This window comes from Mustela nigripes, chromosome 14, assembly GCF_022355385.1.
Source record: "Mustela nigripes isolate SB6536 chromosome 14, MUSNIG.SB6536, whole genome shotgun sequence".
NCBI lineage: Eukaryota > Metazoa > Chordata > Mammalia > Carnivora > Mustelidae > Mustela > Mustela nigripes.
This window is the reverse complement of record NC_081570.1, coordinates 3,179,489-3,201,562: the sequence shown is the minus strand read 5'-3', so window position 1 is coordinate 3,201,562 and position 22,074 is coordinate 3,179,489. Positions and strand designations below refer to the sequence as shown.

At 53.6% G+C, this 22,074-nt stretch overlaps 1 long non-coding RNA gene across 3 annotated transcripts in view; it reads left to right on the top strand.

Moving 5' to 3' along the window:
- Positions 1-16,991: 16,991 nt before the first annotated feature.
- The window catches only part of LOC132001245 (uncharacterized), a 10,231-nt gene continuing 5,148 nt past the window's right edge, over positions 16,992-22,074 (top strand). For 2 of the 3 annotated variants that reach the window (XR_009399565.1, XR_009399563.1), the window contains exons 1-3: positions 16,995-17,352; positions 17,485-17,576; positions 19,703-19,819. This is a non-coding gene — a long non-coding RNA (uncharacterized LOC132001245). Of the gene's footprint in view, positions 17,353-17,484; positions 17,577-19,702; positions 19,820-22,074 lie in introns of all 3 variants that reach the window. The other variant, XR_009399564.1, reaches the window with a different exon arrangement.

The following is a 22,074-nucleotide window of genomic DNA, read 5'->3' as shown; positions in this document are numbered from 1 at the left end:
GCCCTCCCCGCTCCCTCCCTGCATCCATCTCCCTCCTGTCCCCTCCTCCCCTCCCCTCCCTGTCTTCTCTCAGCCCAGGGGTTGCTCGACCCGGACCGGACCCGAGAGACTCCCTCCCCTACCAAGCTCAACCCGAAGTGTGCAAATAAAACTGCGGCGTTCACGGGAACGAACCTGGCAATCTTCGTGTTGAAAAGCTCAACAAAGGCTCCCCCCATGGTCAACACTCACCGGAGACCAGGTGGGAGCCTGAGCCTTGAGCAGTTTCACGGCGGCTGCGTCCGTCAGTGGGCGCCGCCCCCCCGCAGCAGGCTCTGGCTCCCTGCCTTTGCCCCGAGGCGCTGGTCCCGGTGGGTGCTTTCTGGAGGCTTGGCAGGAAGGCCAGGCCTTCTTGTTTTTTGAACTGGCGCCCCGAGGGCCTGTGGCCAAGTTCCCCTCCCCTGGAGGATGCTGGTTGGGTGCAGCCCGGGACGGCCTGGGGCCCGGCGGACGCCTCGGCCGCTTGGCTCTGCGGTGCGGCTCCCCGTTCCTGTCTGCGGGCGGCGTCCCTCTCCTCCAGGCTCCCTTCAGCCAAGGCTTCGTGGGCGCCTCACCACGGCCCCGAGAACTGCAAGACCTAGCTCAGCAGAAGAGAAGCAAACGCAGAGCGGACACTCCTTTCTCAAATATACCTGCTTTTTCCCCCTTGGGCTTCTCGCTCAGCAGGTTGGGGCCACGATAGAAAGCCAGTATTTGTGGAGATTGCCCGGCATGCTGGGTTCGACCCTCCATCTCACAGCACTCTCCCCGAAGTCTCCCAGCAGACTGGGGATCTACGTTTAGAGCGCCTGGTCCCCTGGTCCCCCTGAGCCCCTGCGGAACCTATGCCCCTAACAGGCAGGTTTGCCATCTGAACCTGGATATGGGGCCCCAGGAGGACAACGTCAAGCCACAACATGGATCCTACAACATGGTGTAGGTCAAGAAATCAGACACTTGGTGTTCTAGGAATGGCCCCCCACAGGCACCTTGCCCCTCTCTGCATGTAGTGTGGGTGAGGCTTCTGATGCCTTTTCCACCTGGGACGAGACCAGACACAGACCCTCCATTTCCCCCGGCTGGCCCCTGATTAGCTGAGCGGCTGGTTCCCACCATCTCCCACCCTTGTCTGAGCCAGCAGGCTGCCTCTCCTGAGAACAGGCCCATCTCCCTGGCTCCCATCCAAACCACCCCCCTCTCTTTCCCCCTCTTACTCCTGTCTGTAAAAGAAAAACACTTTTGGGGCGCCTGGCTGGCTCAGTGGGTTGAAGACTCTGCCTTCGGCTCAGGTCATGATCCCAGGGTCCTGGGATCGAGCCCCGCATCGGGCTCTCTGCTCAGCAGGAAGCCTGCTTCCTCCTCTCTCTCTGCCTGCCTCTCTGCCTGCTTGTGATCTCTGTCTGTCAAATAAATAAATAAAATCTTTAAAAAAAGAAAAAAGAAAAACACTTTTGCCCAATTCTTGAGACAGTGGGTGACCTTATGGTCATAGCGATGTCCCCATGGCCATAGCCCCTCCCCCGTTAGGGGAGTCTCCACCTTGTGGTGGGATAAGCTCCGGGCCAGGTCAGTTCCCCATGAAGCAGCAGCTCTTGCCGGCCTCCTGCTCCGGAGGATGACCAGCGAGGACCGTCCCCAGGGTTTGCATCCCCTCGCCCCTGCAGACCTCATCATCACTGGTCTCATGTCACACACACACACACACACACACACACACACAGGTCCCAGAAGGGGCTCCGTGTGCAGAATGAAAACATCTAATAAAGGAGGGGCAGGACGCAGCATGCCGGGGTCTGGGCTGGGGCACCCCTCCCGGTGTACGGGTTCCTGGCCTCGGAAGAGACAAGCACAGACATCAAGGGGAAGCATCTGGAAACCTTTACGGCAATTGACAGACGTATTTCCTTTGACTTCAAGAATAATAATTTTTTTAAAATTGGAAGTTGTCCTTCGTGTGCCTATTTTTGTTTCGTTCACCCAGTGATCTACTACCCCCTCCCTGGGCTCGAGGCACAATCCGCCCGTGAAAACTGTGCTTATTTAAGGTCTGCGACATGATTTAATATACGTATTGTTGCTCTGGAGTGAGTACCACAATCAGACATAATTACCATTCTGTGTGAGAACAATTAAGGTCTGATTTACTTTTTAAAAATATTTTACAGGAGTATTGGTCTGCAAGGCAGGGGTCGTTCCCCTCAGACAATCTGTGAGTCGGGCCCTGGAGGTCGTCCTCCTGGGGCCTGGGGCGGCTCCCAGCCTCTCCTCCACCTGCCCGGACACAGGGCGCGGTCCCAGATGCTGAAGGCCCAACGGAGGGACCCGCGCCTTTGAGAAGATGGGTTTGTCCGGTGAGGCTTCACAAGGGGGAGAGTGTGTGGGATGGGCGACCCCATCTGGGGACGCCTGCTGCCTCCAAGGGAGTTCCAGGAGTGGCTTGCGTTGCAGGAGCACCTACCATGTGCCAGGTGGGCTTTAGGGTCCCCGGGTGCTTCGGGGACACTCACTGCGGTACGTAGGATGATCGCTGCCTCTTTAGAGATGCACAGGGAAGGGAACGGACTTGCCAGAGATGCGCCAGGACAGAACCGGGGGCAAACTCGGAGGGGGTTCTGGATCCATGATGTGTGTGTGCACCTGTGCACACGGGAGGTGTCTACATGCACGAGTGTTTGTGTGTGTCTCTGCGCATGTGTGGCTGTGTGCACACGTACTCACACATGTGGGTATCCATGTGGGGTCAGTGAGCTCCACTGGCCGCTGACAGGGTGGGCACCTAGCCCCTGACCCACGTTCTCCTTGAGCTCTGGGCCCTGGGCACCAACCTTCAGGCACGGCAGGGGCAGGCACCAGGGCGATGGTGCCCTCAGAGGCTAAGAGGAGCCCGATCCGTTTGGCCTGTCATCCCACCCCAGTGGGGGGTTGAGGATGTGCCTCCCCACATGCCGAGGGGAAGGAACCCTCCAGGGGGAAGGGTGTCCGGGCAGGAGTTACTGTCAGGAGACTTTCTAGGGTCTCATTCCCTGGGAGCAGCGAGGCAGAAATGATGGAGCTGACGTGTCCACATGTGTTCTTTGTCCCCGCCTGATGGCCTGTTGCTAAATAAAGCTCAGAGCAAGGTGTATCCTGCAAAGGGGTAGGACATTGTCACTGAAGACAGACTCCATCGAGACCTCTCCCCAGAGCCTACATGGGCATGGCTGGCCCCTCTGCTCTCCCATGGGGGAAGGACACGGCGGCAGGTGACCTCTCCCACCAGAGCCCCTCCCCCACTCCTCTGCCAACGCTTGGTCTGAACCCATCCCTCCCCTCTCCTAGATCCGAGTCTGCCCAGCCCACAGGATGGGTCTACAACCGGCTGTCTGTCTGTCTGCCTTGAAGGAGAATTGCGCTAGGACTTACACCTGGCCCACCCCTTCTCACCCCCAGTTCAGGCCAGCTCCGCTAGCAGCTGTGGTGGTTCATGCACGGAGGCTTCTGGCTACAGACGCTGGAGCCCAATACTACCACCCACGGCCAGAAGAGGCACAAGAGCTTTCTTCTGCTCGATCACGCCTCCAGGGTGGCTGACCAGACAGGCTGTGGTCTGGGGTAAGCTGAGTCACCCCCATGTGTCTGACTACACCCCCGTGTATAAATCCAAGGTTCGGGGAGCTGATACATGGAGAGCCTGAACGTGTGAAGAGACGTCTGCCAGTGGGTATGTCTGGGCAGGTGGATAGGATGGCGTCAGCGTGGGGGCTTTGCACCCCAGGTTCTCCGGGGCTGGGTTCTACCCTCCTCCTTCCCCATAAACATCAGCAGACACTCAGGGATGCACCACTGGGCGGGGGTCCAAGACCCATTTTCCACTGACGTCTTGGGGAAGTTGAATCAGAACATTGCTCAGATAGTGCTTTTGGGAAACACAGCCTTGGCTGGGAAATTTGGAGTTCTTTCTTGACTTCAGAAAACTGTCCTTCTCCACTTTCTGAGTAATATGCAGCTGACCCCAGTAATGACCCAGTGCCCCCAGGGGGTGGCAGAGCTCCAGGCAGATGGTCTACGGCCCACAGCTCTGGTCATTTCCTGGTGAAATCCCCGGAGCATGGCGGAATGGGACCAAGGGGTGTGCCACATTTTCTGGGGCAGCAGAGCAGGAGCATTGCATGGGGAGGTAGGGCTGTGGCTGTGGGTGACCAGTCTGGTTGGGACAGAAAGCCCAGCAGCATCTGGGGGTGCAGGAATCAGGTCTCAGCTCGCCACACAGGGAGCCTGGAAGGACAGCTGAATGTAGGGTTCCGGCGGGGGTGCAGGCCCAAATGGTTCTACCCAGCAGAGGTTGGGGGTTGTGACCCTGGACAGTGAGTCCAGGGCAGCCCTTACCTGGGGCAGGCGTGAACACCTAGCACAGCTTCCCACAGTGCCCACATTCTGATCTCGGTTATCAGTGCCAGGACGGCAGCAGGAAGAACCCAGCATCCCACCAGCTGTCCGGGGGTGTCCCCACCAGAGCACCTGCGGGGGTGGCAGACAGCATTGGTTTTTCCATGCCGTGTTCAGAGCTCTTAGAGAAACCCATCCAGCCTGGCTCAGAACGTGGTCATTCCTGGTATGGACTGCGTGTGTCCTTGGTGCCAGCTTTCTAAGCAGATCGCCTGAAAGCAGAGCTGCTCACAAGAAGGGGCTTCTTTCTTTCTTTCTTTTGATAAATAGGGACATTTCCTAAAATGGTGGTTTTTATTCAATTGGCAGTAAGTTTTTGGGAGCTGTAGCACACGATTAGTGCCCACTGGGTGGCAGTTAGGGACAGAGCTTTTCACAAACCTGTGTATTTGGGGTCAGCCCTTCCCACCAGCTTCCTGGTCATGGAGCCCCCGTGTGTCAGGGGACAGTGAGCGTTTCATGGTCATGATGGCTGGGAAAGGCTGCCACATCCTGCCCCTGCAGAGCCGGGGACTCAAGACTACACACCATGCTTCCAATCTGCAGTTTATTTTAATTTCCTTTTCTTTGAAAAGTCATGTTCTCCGTTCATTCACCCACCTTTCTGGCCACAAGCTATGAGTCACAGGTGAAAGCTGCCTTGTGAAAGAGGGGGAAAAACCAAACATTTCCTGGCTTTGGGGCAAAACCGGAAAGAATGTAAAAATATCTGAAATAGCACGTTTTGAAGAAACAGCTTCGACCGAGAGACTCTGCGTCTGAAACACATCAGCACTGAAAATAACTAGAAGGTTCTAGGAAGACAGCTGGGGGGACGGGCGTTGAGGAGGGGGTACTGCTCCACTAAAATTTTACCAATTTTTTTTTTAAATGCCAACCTTCTTTTTTTTTTTAAAACAGAAACTGCCCCGGAAAGCCTGCCCTGCCCTGGCCAGCCCTGCCCTCCAACCTCCCATGGCTCAGAAGGACCCTGGGCACCAGCCCTTGGAGGAGACCAGGGTTGCTCCCATTCCCGGGTGGGGAGATGCTTTGAACAGACACCTTCTTTATGAAGCCATCTTGTAGTCAAGTGGGTAATTCTTTGGCATGGGGGCTTTCTCCCAAGCTGCCAGTAAATCTCAGAGAGTCAGGGCCCTGAGGAAGGTGCTCGTACCTCTCGGGCTCTATATGTTTTCAGAAATGGGTTCTGGGAGCATTCGGAGGGGAGGTCACAGGACAGAAATGACAAATTGCCCGGCTGGTTCAGAAGGTATTCCAGAAATATCTCTCCTCCTTCAGAGACTATGGTCTGGCGTCTGCTCATCAAAGACTTGGTTTGCCATGTCGCCAGACTGGGGTAGCTGGCTTTGGGCTCACGCGTTTTCTTAGGGGTTTGCTGGCTTCAAAGGAGAGCAGGACTTACTGGTGAGAATCCCAGGGACTGTGGCTGCGTTTTCGTCTAAAGCCCTTTTGTTTCAGAGTGGGGAGTATTTTCTCAGATAAAACCCAATTCTCCAATTCCACCACACTGACTGGGTGTCTAGGATTCAGTCCAACGGTGACCCCACCCACCTGCAGTTAGTGTCAGACCGCGCAGGTCACAGGGCTCCGTCCCACCAGACCACCCCCAAGCCAGACAGCAGTTGCAAGTTCTGACTGACTGGCTAGAGACCGGGGTTCCCATGACCCCTCCTCAGGCTAGATAAGGTATCAGGATGACTCACAGAACTCAGAAAAGTGCTTTATGTAGGTTTACCAGTTTATTATAAAGGATACAATTCAGGAACAGCGAACAGAAGGACACAGAGGCTCTTCCCTGCCACCCGAGTGTGCAAACCTCCACATCTCCATGTGATCACCTACCTGGAAGCTCATCAGATCTCCTTGTTCAAGAGTTTGCATCTCTGTGCCCCCTCCCCGGAGCGCGGGGGTGGTGGTGGCGTTGCTAACCGTCCCAACCCTGCAATCCCTTGGTCGTTCTGGGGACCAATCTCATCCTGAGGCACCCCAGGGTCCTCATCCTGAGTCATCTCTTTAGCACGGGCTCAGGGGCCCCGTGAACAACAAGGCGTGCGCTCCCATCACTCAGGGAGTGCCGGGGTCGGAGGAGCTCCGTGGTGGGATGGAGACAAGTCTCTCCGGCAAAGCGAGCAGGTAGAGGAGCAGTGGCGCGAGCTTGTGGCCAGGGGGAGAGACAGGTGGCCGCTAGCTCACCGTGCTCCGACCTCGACGTTCCTTGTCTGCTCCCTGTCCCCATGTGCCCTCCCACCCCCTGGAGACGTCCTCCTCCCGGTTCCCTGTAGTGGCAGCCGCACAACTTCCTCCTCCCCTGATGGCAGTGTCATAAACTCTGAGTCATCCAAGTGGAGGCCATCAGGCCTGCACAGCCGGTGCCGTGTTCCTCCTCCCGGGAGCCGGCGAGGGGTGTCGTAGGAAGAAGGGCTGGGTCGTCAGACGCATCCCGGGGGCTCTGGAGTAAACCAGATGGAGCATGACTGGAGCATGACTGCAGGGTTTCTCAGAGCCCCCAAGGGCAGAGCACCTTCGAAGGCATTTGCCGAGCCCACTTCACGGAGACGTAAGTCTGTTAAGGTTGAACTTGTGTCTCCCAAAAAGGTCTGTTCGAGTCGCCAGCCCCGATCTGTGCCAATGGGAACTGATCTGGAAGTGGGGTTTTGCAGACCGATGTGATCTGGTGTGGATGAGGTCATTACGGTGGGCTCCGATCCACTGGGACTCGCGTCCTCACAAGGGGAGGGAGGGCTCGACCACGGGAGAAACGGGAAAGACACCTGCCAGGACAGGCAGAGATCAGGCGGCACCGGAGAGGCCCCGGAGGGAGGCTTGGCTTGGGGTTTCTGGCCTCCAGAGCTGTGAGAGATTAAACTTCTGTTATTTTCAGCCCCTGGTGTGTGGCACTGTCGCAGGAGCCCTTGGAGCGGGAGTCTTGCTTCTCTGCCTGCACTCACCTCTCCGGGTCTTTTCACCATTGTTCAGCCCTAAAAATCTCAGGCTAACATTCTTCCTCCTGCTCCCTCTTCCTCCGGCACCGGCTCCCCAGCAGGCCCCCGAGGCTCTGAGACAGGACACATGGGAGCTGCCCCTCCTGTCCCCTCTGCACCCACTCCTGCCCGGAGAACCGAGTCCCAGCCCCTCGCCTGCCCCCAGGCAGCCAAATGAGGGCCCTGGACACGGCCCCAGCCTGACCGTCTCTGGTTCCCTACCCCCGCCCCCAACATCCCCCTTCCACTGACATAGGACAGTGGACCCCCCTGTCTTCTTTACGTTCTATTGTTTCAAAGATCTTCTTTTAAAACATTTTTTATTTATTTTCAGCATAACAGTATTCATTGTTTTTGCACCACACCCCATGCTCCATGCAATCCGTGCCCTCTCCAATACCCACCACCTGGTACCCCGACCTCCCGCCCCCACCCCCCGCCCCTTCAAAGCCCTCAGATTGTTTTTCAGAGTCCACAGTCTCTCATGGTTCACCTCCCCTTCCAACTTCCCCCAACTCCCTTCTCTCTAACTCCCCATATCCCCCATGCTAGTTGTTATGCTCCACAAATAAGTGAAACCCTATGATAACATCTTTTCAAAGCCTAGTAGTTCTGCACCGGTGAGAAGAGAAGAGACGCGGCAGGCCCTTGAGGTACCTTCCCCACCGTGGCTGACCCTTCCCAGAGACACTCCCTTGCTTCTTACACTCCGGCTTCTACTCTGGCTTTGGTATTTGTTTAAAAAAATAAAAAAGAAAGAAAGAGAAAGAAAAAGAAAAGAAAGAAAAATGCCTATCTGACTTTCTCTGTTTAATTTTTGTTTCTCCTCCATGGGCTCCCCACTGGGAGGCTCAGGCTCTCACTCCGAGCTCTGCTCCCCGAGCCCTGCCAAACTCCACCAGAAAACACGCGCGGCTCCCCACCCCCATCTTCCCAGAAGCATAATTTGTGGGTAGATCAATATTCAGCATTTACATAATTATGTAATTATTATTCACAGCTGAGACACAAAGTAGTTCTATGATTGCATTTCCTTTCTTGATCAACTTCATGATTTCCCTACAATGAAGAACCACCCGGACTTTCATTTGCTGGGTTTGCACGCACCCATCACGAATGTGTCCCCGAACGGTCGACCGCAGGGATGAAATGACTTGCATTTTGGCCGAAAATTTCAGGTGGGTTCACAGTCCTGTTTTTATCGCTCCTGGAGTCTCCTTCCTCTTCCCCCACAGTGGACGGGACCCTCTCTAGGTGTGCTGCTGCGCGGGCTGGGTCTGGGACCGGCCTTAGCGATCACCCCAGAGGCCCTCACCTCCTGGGACTCATGTCTTCTCCCTCATGATTCACTAGAATCGATCCTCCAGTGGCCTCATGGAAAAGAAGGCCTGGGAGCCAAACTGTTTGAGGTCTCCTGGGTCTGAAACTTCTCTCTTCCACACTTCTCCTCCGTTCATAGTTCAGGTGGGTGTCGACGTTGGGGCTGGAGCTTGCCTTTCTTTTCTTTTTTAATTTATTTTTTATTTATTTTCAGCATAACAGTATTCATTGTTTTTGCACCACACCCAGTGCTCCATGCAATCCGTGCCCTCTCCAATACCCACCACCTGGTTCCCCCAACCACCCCCCCACCCCCCCACCCCCACTTCAAACCCCTCAGATTGTTTTTCAGAGGTTTCCTTTCTGAACCCTGCAGGGGTTCCTCCAAAATCTCCCAAGAAATCCAACACCATTTTGATTCCTGCTGTTTGGGCAGCTGGCTTTTGTCTTCTGGAAGCTTCTATGACATCTCTTAAGCCCCCAGGGTTCTGAGCGCGTACCAACACAAGCCTTGGGTGCGTCTTTTCCGTTACTGTGCTGTGTGCTCAATAGGTGCCCCTCAGCTTCGAAGCTCTGACCCTTCCTCCCTGCAACATGCTTTCCCCTCTTATTTCTTGCATCTGGAATCTCAGTCGCTAAGACATTGAGCAGATGGATCCTCTGCTTTGCTTTTCTCCGCCATTTTCCACCTTTGCATTATTGTCCTTTTTTCCAGGAAATTCCCTCAACTTCATTCCCCCCCCCCTCAGATTTTAATTTCTACTGGCGTATCCTTAATTTCTAAAAGCTTTCCCCTGTTCTCCGAATGCGTTCCTTTTTAAAGGGAGCACTTCTTTCTTCTTCCAAGGTTACTAGGTATTCCCTTATATCTGGGATGTCATCAATTTTACATACGTGCAGTTCTCTCTGGCTTCTTGCATTATTTCTCTCTCCTTTGAGCTCCTTACTTACGTGGGCTTCTTTTGGTCTCTTGACTTTTATGTTGCAGGCTTTCCTAAAATATTTGTGAGGTTACATTTACGAGTGGGGTGCAAAACAAAGATAAGAATAAAAATAAAGAGACCCTACACTTCCATGAAAGATCTGTGTGGGTGGTGGGGCCGGTTCTGGCTGGGGCTGGAGAGGGAGCTCACAGTCCTGGAGCTGGCGTCCCTCGCGGGAATGCCCCTGCCACCTGGGGTCGGGGGCATGCAGGGAGCGGAGGGAGGGAGGTGTGGACCCTTCGGTTCAGCATGTAGACTTGACCCATTTTTCATTCGGTGTTTAATCCTTCTGCTCCTATGCATAGACCGTGGACCCCCATTTTCAATGGGTATAGAAGACTGTCCCTTGACTTCATGGGGTTGAACTGCTTCTAGGCAAACCCATCCCTCTGTTTTCAGCTCTGTGTTCTGTTTTCGTGCTTCCCTTAGAATTGCTGGTACCTGCAAGCTGGAGCTTCTCTAGGGGTCTTGGATACACACTAGGTCACCCTCTTGCCCAGCAGGCTTAGATCCTGGCTTTCTTAGTCAGCTAAGCCCAGGGCATTTAAACATCTACTCCTCCACTTCCAAAATGTTGTCAGCTCATTTCTCACTCCTATCCTCACTGAATCTTATTGGTACTGTGTATGTGTGCTTCTTTTATTCCTTTCTTGTTATTTTGGTGGGGTTTTGGGAGGAAGCAGAGCTAAGTACGTGTGTTCCATCCATCATGCTTACCCAGAGTCACTGTGCCGGTGTTCTGTTGTACTTCGTACCAATTCCGATCTCATTGTGGGCGGTCTTCCCAGCCTGCAGACCCCAGACCCTCCCTGTGTGTATGTCTGTTTTTTCCCCACCCTTCAGCTCAACTGTGACACCAGGAAAACTTGCCTCTTAAAAGGTGGCTGTTAAGAGTTCAGCTCAGGATGGTGGCAGCGTGAAGAGCTCCATGGACCTGCTTTTTGATGAAATAAGCAAAATTAGTGAGAACTAAAAACAAAGAGTCATTTGAGTTCTCTGGAAATTGTCCCAAGGGCCTGCAGCAAATGAAAAAGAATTCAATCAGGGGGAAAGTCTACCCAAACCTGGTAAGAGCAGTGATCCTGTGGCACTGGACCCACGTGCTCTCCACTGCCGTGCTGTGGTGGAGGGTCCCCTCTGTGAGGTGTGGCCAGGAAGATGGGGCCCCTGTGCCCCCCGTGCCCTCTCAGGGGATGTGCTACGGCATCTCACCAGGACGGGCAGGTGGTCAGTGTGTCTCGTCCCCTCCAACTCGGCAGGGAGATGCTGATTTCTAGTGACACATGTCACTGTGGGGAGCTTCCTTCCTCCACTTGTGGGTGGATATTCTACTCCAGGTGCAGTTGGTGGAGAGTGATAATGGCCCCATCCTGCTCCCCAGGCTTGCTCACAGGATGGAGGTCTACACTTGGGGAGGTGAGCTTAGAAAACCAGAGGGTCCCACAAGCAGCAAAAGAAACAGATATATTGGAACTCATCAAAATGGAAAGCTTTTGTGCTTCAAGGACACCATCCAGAAAGTGAAAAGACAATCTACAAAATAGGAAAAGTTTTTGCAAATCATATTTCTGGTAAAGGACTTGCATCTAGAATATATAAAGAACTCTCACAATTCAGTAATAAAAAGACAGTATTTAACCGTTTAAAGATGGCTAAAGGATCTGAATAGACCTTTCTCCAAAGAAGATACATCAATGGCCCAAAAGCTCGTGAGAAGCCATTAGAGAAATTAGCCATTAGAGAACTGCAAATTAAAACCACGTGAGAGACCACTTCATACTCACTAGGATGGCTGTGGGCAAAAAGACAGTAGTAAGAGTTGAAGTGGGGGAAAGAAGTGGGGGAGTCATAGTCCTCGTGCCCTGCTGGTAGAAATGTAAAATTATGCCCTAAAAGGGTGCAGAGTGGGGGGGTTCCTCCGATGCCTCAACGTAGCTCACCACATGATCCAGAAATACCGCTTCGAGGTATATGCACCACAGAAACGAGGCCACGCCGCAAAAGGTCATATATTACGTGATTCCACTTATACAAAGAGTCCAGCATAAACCCATTCATAGACCCTGAAAGGAGATTGCTGGTTGCCAGGAGCTGGGCATGGAGTGGAAGGAGATGGGGGGGGGGACCGCTCATGGGGATAGGGTGCTTTTTGGGGTGATGAGAATGTTCTAAATTTGACTCTGGTGATGGTCCTACAACTCTGTGAATGTACTAAAAACCATTAAACCGTATACTTCAAATGAGTGAATTGTATGAGGCATGAATTATAGCTTAATAAAGCTATTATAACAGATGTAGTCATCTGCCTTTATGCAAGTATGTCTCTGAGCCTGTGTTTCTTTTCTGCGCCAGCTCTTTTCCCTATACGTGATTTCCTATGCTGGCGGGCAGCCGCCTAGATGTAGAGACTCGTGTGTTGACAGTGGTCACATCCCCAGCACCCAGTATAGTTTAGGTCTAGCAAACAGCCATTGAAAGAGTAGATAGGTCCCTTTTCCACAGAGTATCCCATGGGATCGGTATTTCTCTTAGCTCCCTCTGGAAAGCACTTCCCTAGAGCAGTGTCTCTTCACTGGGCATGACTTTGTCCCTCTGCTCACGAACACTTGGCAGCATCTGGAGATATGTCTTGTTGTTGAGACAGGAGGGGAGGGGCTACTAACATCCAGTGGGTGGAGGGCAAAGGGGTTGGTAAATATCCCCAAAGGTCAACGGTGCTGCTCTTGAGAAATCCCATAGTAGAGTATGAAGATGAACGAGATTTCCAAAGCCGCGGGTTACGGGCGGAGTTGTGCCTCATGCTCTCAAATTCACGTCTTGATGTCTTACTCCGCAGTACCTCAGAATGTGTGTTTAGAGACTGGGTCTTATTTAAAGAAGTGATTCAGGTAAAATGAAGTCATGAGGTGGCGTCCTCATAAGAAGAGGAAATCGGGACACAGACACACATGGAGGCAAGACCGTGGGAGGGACCCAGGGAGAGGATGGCCTCGGGACAAAGCCAAACCTGCTGATACCGTGATCTCAGACTTCCATCCTTCCGAACTGTGAGAAAATAAATTTTTTGTTGCTTATGCCCCCAAACGGTGGTGCTTTCCTAAGGCTGCCCCACCCCTTATCACCACACCGTGGCTATTTCTGCTGCTTCCTGTGGACCCGTGATGTTCCACGTGGGGTTCCTTAATACAACTTGGGGGGAGCATTTGAAAGCCCCAGTGCCCTCCCCACCCCAGGCCAATGAGATCAGTGGAATACAATGTAAGCCAAAGCTGAGAACCACTGTTGTAGACCAGGACTTTGTTAATTAGGTCTGTGCCTCACACGAAGAGGTCCATGGAGACAGGTGGTTGGGTTAGCTGCCCTGTTCCCCTTTCTGCGGTGACATGTGGGAAACGACAGAGTGGCAATAGCAATGAACTTGTGCCCGTGTTCCTGGAAATTCTGACTTCACCCTTGGGAATCTGCTTTGGAAAATGTATTTAAAGCCCGTGCCCTGCTCTCTGGTGTCATGGCTACCCTGCTCGCCCCTCAATCCCAGGGCTTTTGGTGCCTGTTGACTGTTTTCAGCTGAGCCCAGGCACGAAGTCTGGATTGCCTGCTGCATTCTGAGAGAGGCGGTCCGGGAGCAGAACCGGCCGTGCCTCTCTCTGCCTCTCCTCCTTCCTCCGGCCCGTGCCAGGCAGGGAGTGGATTTCCATGATTGATGTTGTCCTTGAGGCACTCTTCTTTCTGAAAATGTTGAGGAGAACTAATTAACCTGCAGTAATTAGAGAAATGCTCAGATTTCCTTTGTGTGTGTGTGTGGAAACTGCTAATGGCCACTCTGTGGAGACGTCCTGACTCACCCTGGCAGCTCCTCCGTGTTTCCCCAACCCCTCCCTTAAGTCCGAGACATTTAAAGTCGTGAGTTGGTGTAACCAACTGTCCCCTCCAAGAGGAGAACCCATGTTGCAGAGGGCCGTCTGTCCAGCAGGAGTTAGGCTTATGCAATGAGTTATGGGCTGAATCGTGTACCCCCAAGCCCCCCATTCATATTTTGAAGTTCTAATCCCAGGACCAGAGATGGTGAGAATATTCGGAGACAGGGTCTTTGCGGAGGTAATTAAGGTTAAATGAGGTCCTGTGGATGAGTCCTAATCCAATCTGACTGGTGTCCTTTTAAGGACAGAAGATGGGGACATAGACACACACAAGAGAAGACCACGTGAGGACACGGGGAAGAGACGGCCATCTGTGCACCAAGGAGAGAGGTTTCAGAAGCAACCAGCCCTGCCAACATTGTGTTCTTAGACTTCCAGCCTCCAGGACTGTGGGAGAACAGGTTTCTGCTGTGTCAGCCCCTGTCTTTGGTGTCTCGTTATGGCAGCCGAGCTGACTAAGACACCCCCCGTCTGACGGACTGCAGAGGTGGTGGGGGATGGGCTTTTCCTTGGATTGGACAATGGAGCCACGGCACGCTTCTCCAGATGTGGTATTGTTCCTACCCTGATGTCCTGACGTGACTCTCCACAGAGACACTGTGGCTGCCGCCAAGCAGAATGCTCACGGCTGGGTCTCGCCTTTATTTTTAATTAGAGCCGTATTGTGACGGCAACAAAACCCTGGTGACAAAGGCTCCAGTAAGATGTCTTCTCTGCTGAATTTCCACCTGTACCCTTCCGGTCCTAGGACACTGATTTGGGGTTCTGGAGCCAGCTTTTAGGGGATTCGTAGTTTCCGCAGTGCATCTCAGACCTGCAGGAGACAGAGAGGGTCTGGGAAGGGCTCCCGGTGGTCTCGGAGTGGGGGGAGCCTTTTGTAAATGATGCGTCTTCCGTGACTCGGAACCTAGGACAGCAGGGCGTGCCGCCTGCACCCCGGGGAGGGCTGCCTCGCACCCAGCACACGGTTTCTGTGTCTGCATTCGTGCCGCTGCAGTTGGGGGCCAGCAAAGGTGACTCACCCTCACTGCGGGGCCCCCGAAGAACTAGGAAGAGAGGAGACGGGGGAGGTTGCGTGCCCCATGGAGCCCCATGGGCCGGGAGTGGCTGCCGTTACTCAGGACAGGCTCCCCGACGCCAAAACCCAGTCCTGCGTGCAGCTGCCTGGCACAGCCACGTGAAAGCCAATATTCCATGAAGAATTTCACGTTAAACTGTCTTCACGAACTTTTTTTCTGTAATAAATTTTGTGTTGCTCTCTTTAAACGCACTGGTCCATAAAAATAACGGATTGGTGGTTAAAAATGAGTTTACTGCTAAGAAAGTAAAAGACAGTGAACTGGAGGGCCCATAGCGGTCCAGGCCAGAGGCACAAGCTGATCAACAAACCCTCGGACAAGCACGTGGCGCATCTAGTTCCAGCCGGAGGTGTCACCGGCCACCGTCGTGCTGTTGACCTGAGGTCGATTGGTTTTATAGCTTTGTTCGTATCTGCACTGATTTTGTTTGTATAGTTTCCTAAGAGCTATAGACATAAGCAGTTTGCACCTAGCTCTGTGTTTACGCTCATTTAAATAACTTGATTATAAAAATAATGTGCGTTGAGCCACTCCAGCTGTCTAAGCAACAGGATAGTTCTGGTGTCTAGACCGAATCCCGAGAGAAATAAGTGTGTGTGTAAATAAATGAAAAATCTAACATGTGTACATGCGTATTTCTATGTATGTATGTATTTATTTTATTTCTGTGTATACATGTATTGATTTTATGGGATAGATGTGCCTATGTATAAGCCCACACTCACAAAAGGGGGGTATGTGTTGACCCACACACATATGCATTGGGTACACACCCTGTACGGTAACGTCTGTATTAGATATAGTATCTGCACATTATTTAATTTTGGCCCAGCGATCAGGAACATGGATGCAGGTGACATAGACCTGGATTCCACAGCTTACCACGTTGCTTACTAGTTAGGAGTCTCTGGGCCTTAGTTTCCTCAAAAGCAGACTAAAAATAAGAATAATATACTTAATATAATATAACATAATATAGTTTAGTATAGTACAATATAATATAGTATGGTAGAATATAATATGATATAATAATTAAGAATAATATGATACCTATCTTGCAGTGTTGTCATGGGGATAGAATAAAATTATGCATAAAGTCTGGGCACAGAGGAAATACTCAATAGATATTAGTTCTTTACTTGTCCTGAGTGTGCAGGAGAGAACCGAGAGGCGCCTCTGGGAACCATGGGCAGACCGGACAGCCCAGATGTCCCTGGAGGCCCCTGCCCTGGAGCCGCCAATGAGCCATGAGCCACCACGGTGGTCAGGTGGGGGTGGGGAACCCCCCCCTTCTCCGAGCTCAGACTGGCACTAGTCCTGGACTTGGGGGTTCCTGGCAAGCTGGTGCTGGGCGCTGGTGGACCCTGAGGTTGCTCTGAGTTCTGGAAGCCCAGGACAGGACGCCTGAAGGTGGACAGATGGCTGTGAGGGTGACATGGTGGGTCTGTGGGGCAGTCCAAGTCCAGCACCAACAGGGGCGGAGAGTGTCTGGAGAAGGCAACGCCCGGACCTGGAGCTCTGGTGTCTTCGCCTCCTTGGATGTCCCTCTTCGGGAGACAGAACAGTGTAAAGCACTCGAGGGCCCCACAGTCTGGCTCTCACATCCCACGCATGTTCCTTCCTGGCTGGGGGTTCGAGAACAAGGCTTCTGAGCACTGTGATCTCAGTTTCTCAGCTCCGGGGTGGAAACAGCCCTTTGGTTTGCTGCGTGAGTCTTAGGACCGTCATGGAGGGGTTTAGGGCAGTGCTCAGAAGCGCTCACAATGGCCTCTCCCCTCTTCTGGCTTCTTCTGTCTGCTGTAGGAGCCCAGACCTGATCACCCCCCTGTGGGGACGTACTCTCACCCCATCCCCTTCCCTTGGGTCATCCAGACTCTTGGAGGATTCACTTGTGCAAGCAGAGCTCCTGCAGAAGTGAGACGGTGTGCCCTCAAACCCCAGAGCTACACAGAACCCGCAGGCTGGCGGGATCCAGGCCCAGTCCGCCCCAGCCCTGGAGGAGAGAGTGTGTACCTTTGGCTAATGTGGTTAGGCTGTGACCTTGGACACTGGCAGGAAGATAAACCTGCCACACGACCTGGGCACGTGACTTCTGGCCCCATGAAGAGTGGGTGTTGGTGGAATGTTGAAGGGCTCGTGCACTGATTCCCCTACGAAGCCTCCTGTCTCCACGGATGTCACGTCCTGGCTTAGGACAGTGCCCGCACCCGCCTTCCGCCCCCCTCCTTTTCTTGGTCGGGGTGACCTCACTCACCACTGTCCCTTTCACCAGGGAGGAGCAGGAGGGAGGCGGCGGCTTATTGATCCTTTCCAGGACAGGCCTGTCCTTGACGGGCTATTTTTGGCACAGTTTCACCCCGCAAAGCTTCCCCTGCCAGGTGGCCCACTTTGACACGTCAGCTCCCGTGTGCCGGGGAACAGGACCCGCTTTCCCTCTAGCTTCAGCAAAGAGCAGTTGGGAGGTCCACTCTGTGTGGGGACAACGGGCGCTGCGTTCCGAGACGAAGAGCAGAGACAGCACGCAGAGAACTCACTCTCGCCGACATTTTCCTGCTTTCTGCAATGAGAGCGTTTATCCTGGAATTTCCAGATCCCCTGGTGCCCGCACAGGCTAGAGAACTTGCACGTGTGTGCTCATCCCCGGCGGTCCTGGGGGAGGCCCCTGGGCTGCATCCTGGCGGCATCCGAGCCCATACCGCCTTGGGACGCCCCTCCCACCCCCGCAGGCTGTGACGCGGACGCCCCTCTCCCTTGACAGATACCTTCACCCACGGTGCTCTCTCTGCGAAGAGGATTTGTGCGGCAGTTTTCGTCTCGTCTTCCGAGAAAACGCGAGGGGAGGAAGAGGAGGTGAGAATGGGAACGTCCGGTAATTGATCTAGAATAGAGACGCAGAGCTCCATCCAGGCGATAATTGGATTTTAACCCCTTGGGAGTTTTTAAATGCAGATACCAGTGTTGGAGCTAACTCTTCGCCGTGTCTCCCCTCAGACGGGAGGGGGATTGTAATCCAGGGAGAAAGCTTCCTAAGGCCGGGTGAGCTTACCTGGGCCTGCGTGATGTGGGGGCGATTCGTCACAGGGCGCCACGGAACAATGGCCATTCTGGGTCATTCAGAACTGCCCAGGAGGGCACTGCGGGGCTGGGCTCCCTGGGCTCCATATTCCTATTTGGCTCACACAACAGTGGCATGTTACGAGTTTTCCAGAAGTAGGAGGGAAACGCTCATTGCTCTCCTCCAGCATCGCGCTTCTGCTGCTCGAGCTCCGGCTGGGGCTGGACGTCCCGACTCCGGTCCTTTCAGGTTGGCGCATTCTCCTAGAGTTCCCGCCTCCAGGAGGCAAGCGTGTTGTTCCAGCCTGGGTGCTGGTTTTAGGGGTAAAGGGCTCACGTCTTTGCCAGACTCCCTGCGCCGCCCTGGCAGGGGACCGCCTGCACTCACCACCTCACCCTCCTGACTGGGACGGTCTCAGGACGGGTGCCCCCAGGCTTGTGTGGGGCAGAGCTCCTGGGGCGGCACGCAGTGGCCCCCGAAGCACTGTTCCGCTCATTTTACACATGTCAAGATCAGTGTGCTTGATGGGGTCTCAAAGGGGATTTGCATCTTCCTGATTCCAGAACTAAAGAAGCCAGCAGGGTCGTTGCTGGGCTGGGACTGGCATCAGAAAGCACCGGACACCTGCAAGTTTCCCCCCAGATCCCACCCGCCGACCCCTGGACTTCAATCCCCTGCTGACCCCTCAAAGTCATGGATGTGGGTGGGCTAGAGACTTTCAGTCGGGGGCCCTGCAGCTTCGGAAACAGGCCTGGACCCCACCCGGCCATTTCTCTGCTGATTTGCCTTGCTGACACGGTGGCCTAAGAAGCGGCATCACTGTGAGGTAGGAGCACCGTGGCAGCCAGATGACACATGGTTATAACAGGTGTGGGACCGAGCGCGACGGCGGGAAGCTGTCCGAGTGTGCGTCTGTCGGGAGGCCAGAGTCGACTCCCTGGAGACGGAGATCCAGTTGTGTTACGTCGACCGCCTCTGGGCCTCATGCACATTCGCTCCCCGAACACACAGAGCCTTTCCGTGTCGCTGAAAGAGACAGGAAGACACTTGTTTTGAAACAGGCAAGGCCCAGTTTCATCGTTAACGTCTGGTCTGGCCTTCAAGGGGTTCTTGTAGATCAGGATGGCTGTCCCACAGCCCCGTAGGAGTCCCCAGTCTCCAGGGGACATGTGTGTCTCTCCACCCCTCCCTGCAGAGGGGCAGCAACAGGTCACCTGCCTCCCAGCTCGCCCGGCTGTTCGTGGTGATGCACTGGTCACCCTCCAGCCGTCAGGCTCCATCCCACACCCACATGGAGAAATGCCCCATCTCTAGAGCTCCTGTTACTTAAGAACAGATTTAAAAAAAAAAAATGGAAGAGAGTTTAAAAATATACATAAAAACAAACAAACAAAAAAATCAAAATCACCCGTAATCCCCAAACCCGGAACTAACCAAGTGGACATTCCTTTCTCCACTGACTTTTAATATGCTTGTGTGTGTGGAACCCACTTACCCAAAGTCAGAGGGGCCTGGATATCTGGTTGAACTATTTAAAGAAAAACAACAAAACCCTGAGCGTGAAATTCAAGGCTTGTTGGCTGAAGATACATGTTTGTGATGATGGGGCAGAAATGTCCTTCCGTTTTTAGTTTACTAGGAGTTTTATCAGGAATGAAGGGTGGATTTTTATTGACTTTTTTTCTGCAGCTATGAAAGTGAACAGATGCTTTTTAAAAACGGTTTGACCCCTTGATGGAGTGTTTGTTATCTGCAGCCGCACCATTGCTTAAAGCCCTTCTGCAGCTTCTCCTAGGGCAGGGCCAACGGAAGCTGTTGCAATTTGCTCAGTAAATATTTGTTGAGTGAATGGATATTGACTGGATGAGGGTTTTTGAATAACTTAAAGGAGATGACCTTTGTCCTTTGCTCTTTCCAAAAGTGGGTCTCTTCAGAGCGAAGACTGGTGAATGAGCATGCAATCGAGTATGAGGGGCGATTCCACAAATAAGAAACGAAGACCCCATTCCTCCACCCTTGGGCTGAGCCTCTGTCATTGGTGAGTGACGGCAGGACCTCCGGGAGGCCTGACCCCGAGTGCATTCCCAGGGAGCTGGAGGGACGTGATTTTCATGAATTTCGGCTCCTCTGCGGTTAGGACGGCAGGCAGATGAGAGGACCCTGCCGCTGGGCTTCAGGCCTAGGGCTTTTCTGGGGACCTGACCACCAAGCACCAAGGGAGTTCCTGGAGAGAAAAAGAGGGTGCAGCCCATCCCGGAACAGGAGAAGCTTGAGGGAAGCCAAGGGGCTCCTGCGATAGAGATGGGGGGGTCACACTAAGGGCGGCCTCTCAAAGGCCATGGCCAGGTTTTGGGGAGCCACATCTGCCTTGCAGAGTGAGGATGTCCTTGATGCGATCTGGGTTGTTCTTCTTAAGCAGGAAGAGAGGGAGAACTGAGGACTTTGTGCATGTCACGCGCTCCCAGTGGTGAGGCCCTTTCTCCATGTTCCCTACACGTGGTCCCACTGACGTTGTCTGTGACCATCCTCCTTGGGCAGCTGTCCACCCCCCACCTCCCAGACAGGACCCCGTTGAGACAGGATCAGGCTGTTCGTGTTTGAAGGTGGTCCTTGGGGCAACACAGACAGGGAACACGGTGGGTCTTGGGGGATGGCTGGCCCCTGGCTGGGAAGATGGAGAACATGCACTTTCTCTGGTTGACAGTAGCAGTCAAGACCACAGACCTGGGGTCATGGGGTCTCCATCCCGATGCTGGCGGTGAGCTTGCACGTGCCAGCACCTACCCCCACCCCCAGCCTCTGCTTCCCCACCACAGACACAGAGAGAAGAGCAGAATCTGCGTGCCAGGGTCTGCATGAGGACGAAGATGGATGCCCGGTGCCTGGGACAGTCCCAGCTCTGTAATACTCATCGCTAACATGCATGCAGTCATTATTTTTTTTTCAGGGAAGAAAGTTTTTTTTGATATTTCCAGGCTGCTTTAGTTGTCCTCCTGGGACGGACGACCCAGAGGAGGGGTGCAGTTGGGGTCTAAGTAAGAAGCCCCTCTGGGAAAGGGATGGCTTGATGAGGCTCCGTGATCCTCCTTCCCCTCCCATCAGCAGGCACGCGCTCGTGTGCAGAGCAGTCCCTCCACCTGCCCAGAGCTGCTTCCACGTGCCTCGGTGGGGCTTGACCCACAGGACTCTGGGCTGCAGGCTCTGAGGTGGGACGTTCCCTGCACAGCTGGTCTATATGTACACCCAGGGGCTCCCACGCGAGTGGAAGCTTGGGAAATGGTATGTGCATTTCCCTGCAGAGCCTGCTTACTCATCGAGGGTGGGGGTCTTTGTGGTGCAGAACTCACAACCTGATTGAGAGTAAGAGCGAATGCCCTATTTCTCTCTGGACACAGCTAAACATAGGTGAAATGAGTAGAAATACACCCAATGGAGAAACAGTGCAAAGAGGGGTTCCCTGTCAGCACATCAGGTTTCTGATCTTGGGTCTCCAAGGGATCTGAGGGTGACTTTGGGGAGGTCATTTCCCCTCCCTATCCTCTGATTTGCTACCTGCAGGGTGTGTGGGTGGAGTGGGCACTGTAGCTGACCCCCAGGGAGTTGTGCCTTTATAAAATCCTCTCCCCTTGAGTGTGGGGCACCCGGGACTTGCCAGAGTCCTGGGACTTACCTAGGACTTACCACTTAATATGGCAGAGGTGGTGGGATTTTGCAGATTCACAGGCATGACCTAATCCCATGGATCCTCTAGCAAAGGGACTGGGGACCCTCTGAGGATGGAGCCTCCTGCTGGCCTGAAGAAACAGGATGCCACATTGAGAGAGGGTCCACAGGAGGGCCACATGGGCTGGGGGACACAGGTGGTCTCTAGCACCAAAAAGCAGCCTCCAATCAACAGCTGGTGAGAAGTAGGGACCCCGACCTCACAGCCATGTGGAAATGAGTTCTGCGCACAAGCTGAATGAACTTGGAAGCAGATGGTTCTTTAGAGAAGACACAACCCATAAGGAATCCTCCCCGTGGCCTCCGAAACACTCCACGGAGGACTGTGGAAGCTGTGCCTGGACTTCAGACCCATAGCAACCAAGAAGAAACATGCCTGTTGTCTTGCACCCCTATACCTGTGGGAAGGAGTTCCACATGAGAGAAAAGTAGTCTCCATACCCTGAAGATGAGATCAGAGATCAGTAAGGCCTGAAGATGAGATTGGGGATCAGATGCCCTGAAGATGAGATTGGGGATCAGTATGCCCTGAAGGTGAGATTGGGGATCAGTATGCCCTGAAGATGAGAT